This window comes from Bison bison, unplaced genomic scaffold, assembly GCF_000754665.1.
Source record: "Bison bison bison isolate TAMUID 2011002044 unplaced genomic scaffold, Bison_UMD1.0 scf7180017864235, whole genome shotgun sequence".
NCBI lineage: Eukaryota > Metazoa > Chordata > Mammalia > Artiodactyla > Bovidae > Bison > Bison bison.
The window spans coordinates 1744034-1752786 of record NW_011494807.1 but is presented as its reverse complement, the minus strand read 5'-3'; positions in this window follow the sequence as shown (position 1 = coordinate 1752786).

Sequence of the window (8753 nt, the reverse complement as noted above, 5' to 3'; positions counted from 1 at the left end):
AGCCAGGACATGGAAGCAACCTAGATGTCCATCATCAGATGAATGGATAAGAAAGCAGTGGTACATATACACAATGGAGTATTACTCAGCCATTAAAAAGAATACATTTGAATCAGTTCTAATGAGGTGGATGAAACTGGAGCCTATTATACACAGTGAAGTAAGCCAGAAAGAAAAACACCAATACCATATACTAATGCATATATATGGAATTTAGAAAGATGGTAACAATAACCCTATGTACAAGACAGCAAAAGAGACACTGATGTATAGAACAGTCTTATGGACTCTGTTGGAGAGGGAGAGGAGGGGAAGATTTGGGAGAATGGCATTGAAACACATATAATATCATGTATGAAACGAGTTGACAGTCCAGGTTTGATGCACGATACTGGATGCTTGGGGCTGGTGCACTGGGATGACCCAGAGGGATGGTATGGGGAGGGAGGAGGGAGGAGGGTTCAGGATGGGGAACACATGTATACCTGTGGTGGATTCATTTCAATATTTGGCAAAACTAATACAATATTGTAAAGTTTAAAAATAAAATAAAATAAACAAACAAAAAACAAAATAAGACCCATACACACACACACACACATATTCACACACACATATATATCCTACAAGAGACTCACTTCAGGTCTAAATATATAAGACTTAAATGATTGAATGGAAAAAGTTATCCCATGCAAATGGAAATTAAAAGAAAGCTGGAGTAGCAACACTTATATTGTCACCCTAAGAAAATATAAGTATTAGGATGACAATATAAGTATTGCATATTAGACAATATATTAAAAAGTAGAGACATTACCAACAAAGGTTTGTCTAGTCAGAGCTGTGGTTTTTCCAGTAGTCATGTATGGATGTGAGAGTTGGACTATAAAGAAAGCTGAGAGTCAAAGAGTTGATGCTTTTGAACTACGGTGTTGGAGAAGGCTCTTAAGAGTCCCTTGGACTGCAAGGAAATCAAACCAGTCAATCCTAAAGGAAATCAGCCCTGAATATTCATTGGAAGGACTGATGTTGAAGCTGAAATTCCAGTTCTTTGGCCACCTGATGTGAAGAACTGACTCATTGGAAAATACCCTAATGCTGGGAAAGATTGAGGGCAGGAGGAGAAGGGGATGACAGAGGATGAGACCATTGGATGGAATCACTGACTCAATGGATATGAATTTGAGCAAGCTCCAGGAGTTGGTGATGGACAGGAAAGTTTGGCATGCTGCAGTCCACGGGGTTGCAAAGAGTTAGACACAAATGAGTGACTGAGCTGACTGAGCAATACTTACAACCAACAAAATTGACTTTAAATCAAAGATTCTAACAAGAGACACAGGACATTACATAATGATAAAGGGATCAAGTCAAGAAGAAGTTATAACAATTTAAATATATATGTATTCAACCTAAGACCACTTAAATTCATAAAGCAAATAGTAACAGACATAAAAGGAGAAATTGACAGTAATACAATCATAGTAGGGGATTTTAACACCCCACTTACATCAATGGACAGGTAATTCAGACAGAAAATAAATAAGGAAACTCTGGCCTTAAATCAGCATTTCTTTTTAAATTGTGTTTATTTTGGTAAGATTCCTCAAGTACATCTTAGTTGAGATATAACTATTATCAAACTAGATTTAAGAACACATGTTTAACATCTTAGAAACATATATGAAGATTTAATGAAGAATCTAAAATTTTTTTGATAGATTCTGCTTCCCACATTCTTTCCACTTACTATTGAAATATCCTTGCAACTGTCTTGTGGGAATGATCTGTGACTGACATATGTAGACTATGAATGGATCCAAATGAGGAACAGTTGCTAGAGAATGTTTCTAATTCATGGCACACTAAAGATACAACAGTGTTTCCTACACGGTTACCATGACCTTGATAAGATGGTGGTTAGGAGTGTTTTTACATAGCAACACTAGTATGAATTTCTTTAATTTTTAATTTTGAACAAAGTGTCTGAGAAGAATAGTAATGACCTACTTTGCATTTCCTGATTAGGTAAAACACATGTGAAATATACTGCGATGCATCCAATAGATACACATCTGATTTATGTAGTCACCCCTCCCTTTCCCTGCAAGTCTTGTCCTCCTGGGTGGTGGTTTCATTCTGCCAAGAGTAACGCTGTGAGGCATTTAATGGCAGCAGAGCTTTAAAAATATCTTATATGAAGATGGAAAATTCTACTGTCCTATGTTTTCCTGTTTTAAATGCTGTTGCTATTTTTATTTAATTTCTCTCTCACATCTTATTCCTTTCTCTTACCTGGCTTTCTTGACTTTTAATCCCAGTCATATGTTGTTGAGTGATTGACTAAAAGAGACTTCTCTTTGTAGAAGAAATTTTTATTTTTGTAATGTGTTAGGCCAAGTTTCCTGATGCTACTTAAGTTTTTATTAAAATTGGCTTCTTCATGAGCCTTTTTTTTTATTCCCAAGGCTCTTCTTTGGTCAATACTATGTAAAACAGAAGTCTATGAGAACCCATTATGATTTTACAGACATAGGGTTGATGACCAATTGGACACATGAATGAATTTGAAATGGTCATTTTTATTCTGATTTCTTCAGAACTATTTGTAGAAACAATATAATGTGAGTAGATAGTTTTCTTTATTGTTATGGAAACAACAGTGATTTCAAATTTATCTTAAAAATTTTTTTCTCTGCCTCCCAGAATGTGGAATTATCCATACATTCATATTTCTTATTTTAACATAGTCAGTTTTCTGAAGGAAGAAATAAGTAATAGTAAGGGAAGCTTACTAAAAAATTAGGGTTAGGGTATTTAAATAAATCCCAAGCTCTTTTCCTAAATGTTTTGAGCTTCACACTGAAGCAATTTGAGGATATCTTCCAGGCACAATTGCTGCAAACTGAAAAGAAAAAAAAAAAAAGCAACCAACACAGAAATTGCAGAAACAAGCACAATGTCTTGCTCTGTGGTTTAGTTTAATCCTTGCATAATTGAAGTCCTTCGATAACATTCCAGAATACTACCAGAAGTATTCCTAAGATGATAAACTCTAACTGTGGAATTATCCAGTACAATAAATGTCTTATTAAATTTGAGCACATTTTAAGAAGCTGGGTTTTCCTATGGTGAAAATTCACTTCTCCAGAATACTGATCAAACCCCCCAAATACACTGTTGTTTGTAAGCCAAATTCTCATTCTCTCCCATACTGATTTTATACTGAAGGTAGAGTTCATATTGGGCCAGGGTGACTCGACATGATTATAAGCTTATATTGGTCAGAGCTCCAAACTGTTCATTTACTGGGAATAGTAAATGATATACCAAACAGATGGCCAAGTGAATGTTTGTTTATGTACAAAAACATTAACAGATACAGTCTGGTGTAGAATAAGGATTTTTCAAAACTGGTTAGCTCTTGAAAGCCTGAGGCCATATCTATGCTGTCAATGCACAGTTTGGTATCTGCAAACATGAGACTACTATAATCTTTTGATACAGATATAGTAGATTGATTATAAGAAACCTAGGCATATTATTTTCTGGTAACTATAAAAATCTTTTTTCTGACTCACTTTTTGCATGCAACAGTAGTTTTAGTACAGGTTTAGACAAAACTGGCAAGATGTTTAGGTAGAAAAGACAGCTACCTGCACAGTTGGGTTTTGAGCAGCCTGAGGAGAATGTCTCTCTAGCCTCCCACTGTACAATATAGAGCCCTTCTCTTAGTACTAACTGTATGTCTAAAATCCTCACATTTTGATTGAGGTTAATTTTAAACTCCAATACTTTGGCCATCTGATGCGAAGAACTGACTCATTGGAAAAGATCCTGATGCTGGGAAAGATTGAAGGCAGGAGGAGAAGGGGACGACAGGATGAGATGGTTGGATGGCATCATGGACTGAATGGATATAAGTTTGAGTAAATTCTGGAAGTTGCTGATGGACAGGGAAGCCTGGCGTGCTGCATGGGGTTGCAAAGAGTCGGACACAACTGAGTGACTGAACTGAACTGACTTTTAAACATCTTCTAAGTACTAGCTCTGTGACTTGGGGCATGTGTCTTTATAATTCTGAACCCTAGTCTATCCATTTCTCAAAAGGGATAATGTATGAATGTCACAAAATTGTTCTGAGGGCTACATGAAAGAATTCATATCAAGTGTTCAATACTGTTGCTAAATAGTTTTTGTTGTAATTATTATCACTGTCATCAACATCAGGTCTTTACAGACGTTAATGCTTTTTAGAGTACTCTGTGTTCAGTACCAGGATCGGGAAAGGAAATCAATCAGTGGAACAAGCAGCTAGGGTTGTTAGTAGCTCAAGACAATTCTAAACAGTTACTGAAGAATGTGCTTTTCCATCACTATGGACTGGGGCTGCTGCCCATATACCAGTGGCTCTAGGTAGAAACGAGACTACCTGGATCCCTTTAGATCTGGCACCTGTGCACTGGCTTCCCTCTTGTCAGTGAGTGATGCACAGATCCATATGCATGAAAAAGTCTCCACATGAGGACTTCAGAAGATTTTTTTAAAAGTTATCACTTGTGGTCAAAGCACTGTGATTTCACCCATCATCCATAGTCAGAACTTTCCTCTATTTTTCATTGCTGTTCAGTTGCTAACTCATGTTGGACTCTTTGCAACCCCATGGACTGCAGCACGCCAGGCTCCTCTGTCCTTCACTGTCTCCCAGAATTTGCTCAAATTCATGTCCATTGAGTCAGTGATTCTATCCTCTGCCACCCCCTTCTCCTTTTGCCTTCAATCTTTCCCGGCATCAGAGTCTTTTCCAATGAGTCAGCTGGGCTGTTTGCATCAGGTGGCCAAAGTATTGGAGCTTCAGTATCATCTTTCCAATGAATATCAGGATTTATTTCCTTTGGGATTGACTGGTTTGATCTTCTTGAAGTCCAAGGAACTCTCAAGAGTTTTCTCTAGCACGACAGTTTGAAAGCATCAGTTCTTCAGGGCTCAGACTTCCTTATGGTCCAACTCTTACATTTGTACATGACTACTGGAAAAACCATAGCTTTGACTATATGAACCTTTGTTGGCAACGTGATGTCTCTGCTTTTTAATATGCTGTCTAGATTTGCTGTCTAGACAGGAACCTGTCTGTTGTCATGTCTAGTTCTAACTGTTGTTTCTTGACCTGCATTTAGGTTTCTCAGGAGATAGATAAGGTGGTCTTGTATTCCCAGCTCTTTATGAAGTTTTCAGTTTGTTATGATCCACACAGTCAAAGGTTTAGCATAGTCAGTGAAGCAGAAGTAGATGTTTTTCCTGGACTCCCTTGCTTTCTCTATAATCCAATGAATCCTGACAGTTGGATTTCTGGTCCCCCTTGACTTTTCTAAACCCAGCTTGTATATCTGGAAGTTCTCAGTTCACATACTGCTGAAGCTTAGTTTGAAGGATTTTGAGCATAACCTTACCAACATGTGAAATGAGCTCAACTGTATTGTAGTTTGAACATTCTTTGGCATTGTACATCACTGATGTATATCACTCTAACCCAAATTAATACAATCATTTATTTGTACCCTATTCCATCAGTGTATTATTATTTAGAGGAGGATGCCCACAACAATGCCAGACAAATTGTACATATGAAGTTCATTCCTTGTAAGACATTCTTTTACAGTTAATAAACTGGAGACTTTTTTTTATTGAGATATAATTGACATATAGTAGTTTTAGGTATACAACATATTGATTTGATATTTATAAATACTGCAGAGTGATCACCACAATGTCTCATTAACATCTGTCACCATGCATAGTGACAAAATTTTTCTTGTGAATTTTAGGATGTACTCATAGCAACTTTCAACTATGAAATAAAGTACTATTAAGTATAGTCACCATGGTGTACATTATATCCTATGACTTATTTATTTTATAACTGGAAGTTTGTACCATTTGAATCCATTCAACTATTTAGTCCACCCCTCACTATCTGCCTCTGGCAACCACTAACCTGTTGATTGGATCTATGGCCTTTATTTTTTCCTGGAAATGAGATCATATGATACTTGTCTTTCTCTGTCTCACTTATTTCACTTAGCATAATGCCCTCGAGGCCCAGCACTGGGTCACAAAAGGTGAAATTCTCTTCTGTTTTATGGCTGAGTAGTATCTAATGTGTGTATATACTACATCCTCCTTATCCAGTATATGTTGATGGGCACTTGGGTTGTTTTCATATCTTGGATATTGTAATTAATGCTTCAGTAAATATGAGGGTGCAATGTCTTTTTGAGTTAAATGTTTTCATTTTCTTGGAATAAATACCCAGAAGCAGAATTACCGAATCATATGGTAGTGCTATTTTTAATTTTTTCAGAAACTTCCATAATGTTTTCCATAGTGGCGGTACCAGTTTACATTCCCACCAACGGTGAAGAAGTATATTTTTCTCCATATCCTTCCAAGTGTTTGTTATCTCTTACTATTCTTATGATGACCATTCAGACAGATGTGAGGTGATATCTCATGGTGGTTTTGATTTGTACTTCTCTGATGATGAGTGATGCTGAGCACCTTTTCATGGACCTACTGGCTACCTATAGTCTTCTTTGAAAATTACCTATTCAGGTCCTTTGCCCATTTTTAATTGAATTATTTGAGGACTTTTGCTGTTGAGTTATATGACATTTATTTTGGCTGTTAACCTCTTATCAGATAGATAATTTGCAAATGTTTTTTCACATTTGGAAAGTTGATGGTTTATTTTGTTGAATGTTTCCTTTGCTGTGCGGTGGCTTTTTAAATTAATGTAGTCCCACTTCTTTATATTAGCTTTTTCTTGCCCTTGCATTGGGCTATCAAATCCAGAAAACATCTCCAAGACTGAACTTAAGAAGTTTACTGCCTGGATGTAATTTTTTCTGAGTTTTTGGCATATAGTAGTCTCTCATGGTCCTTTGTATTTTTTGGTATCAGTTGTAACATCACTTTCTTCAGAATTTCTGATTTTGTTTGAGTGATTTTTCTCTTTTTTATTGAGATTCTAGCTACAGTTTCATTAATTTTATTTATATTATCAGGTACCAGTTTTTAATTTCATTGATCTTTTATATTATCTTTTTAGTCATCAGGCGCCAAGTGTCTCTTTCATTTATTTCCTTTCTGATCTCAGTTATTTCCTTCATACTTCTAAATTTGGGTTTTATCTTTTATAGACACTTCAGATGTAAAGTTTCACTTGGTATTCATTTGCACAGCATATTTTTTTTCATCTTTCACTTTCAGTCTTTATATCTGAAGTTAGTCTCTTCTATGCTGCATACAGATGGATCTTAAACTTTAAAAAAAAATCCATTCAGCCACTCTGTGCCTTTTGATTGGAGAATTTAGTCTATTTACTCTTAATTAATGATAGGTATGTAATTTTATTGTTTTCTTGCTGTTTTGCAGTTCCTCTGTTGCCTTCTTTACTTTCTCTATTGTATGCTTAGATTCCTTTCTCTTTATCTTTGGTATATATTGTATGGGTTTTTGCTTGGTGGTTACCATGAAGCTTACATATAACATCTTAAAGTTACAACAGTCCACTTTATGTGATAAACTTAAATTTGAATGTATCCAAAGGCTTTATAATTTTACTGTCCCCTCAAAATATTTTATGATTTTAATATCACTTTCAACATCTTTTTATCTTGTGTACCCCTTAACTAATTACCATATTTGTAATTCTGGCTGCTTTGGCTTTTAACCTTCATACTAGCTTTATGAATGATTAATTCACTACCTTTGCCTGAATATGTAACCTTTACCAGTGAGATATTTACTTCCATAACTTTTCTTATTACTAATTAGTAGCCTTCTTTGTCAGTTAAAAAATATCATGCCTCTCCCTTCTGGCCTGGAAAGTTTCTGCTAAAAATCTGTAGGTAGTCTTATGAGAATGCCCTTGTACAATATATAACAAGTTGTTTTTCTGTTTCTGCTTTTAAGATTCTCTACTTATCATTAACTTTTGAAATTTTAATTATAACATATCTTGGTATGTATCTCTTTGGGTTCATCTTATTTGGAATTTCTTGAGCTTTCTGGATCAGTATGTCTTTTTCCTTTTCCAATTTAGGGAACTTTTCTGCCATTATATCTTTAAATAAGTTTTTCACTTCTTTCTTACTTCTCCTCCTGGGACCCTTATCTGGGTCTTGAAGATCTTTTTGTACAGTTCTGTGGATTCTTGCCACCTCTTCTTAATATACTCTGCTTCTGTTAGGTCCATACCATTTCTGTCCTTTATTGTGCCCATCTTTGCATGAAATGTTCCCTTGGTGTCTCTAATTTTCTTGAAGAGATCTCTAGTCTTTCCCATTCTATTGTTTAGAACTAACACTCCAAATTTCATGGCTGCAATCACCATCTGCAGTGATTTTGGAGCCATGAAATTAAAAGACGCTTACTTCTGGGAAGGAAGGTTATGACCAACCTAGATAGCATATTAAAAAGCAGAGATATTACTTTGTGAACAAAGGTCCGTCTAGTCAAGGCTATGGTTTTTCCAGTGGTCATGTATGGATCTGAGAGTTGGGCTGTGAAGAAAGCTGAGCACTGACGAATTGATGCTTTTGAACTGTGGTGTTGAGACTCTTGAGAGTCCCTTGGACTGCAAGAAGGTCCAACCAGTCCATCCTAAAGGAGATCAGTCCTGGGTGTTCATTGGAAGGACTGATGCTAAAGCTGAAACTCCAATACTTTGGCCACCTCATGCAAAGAGTTGA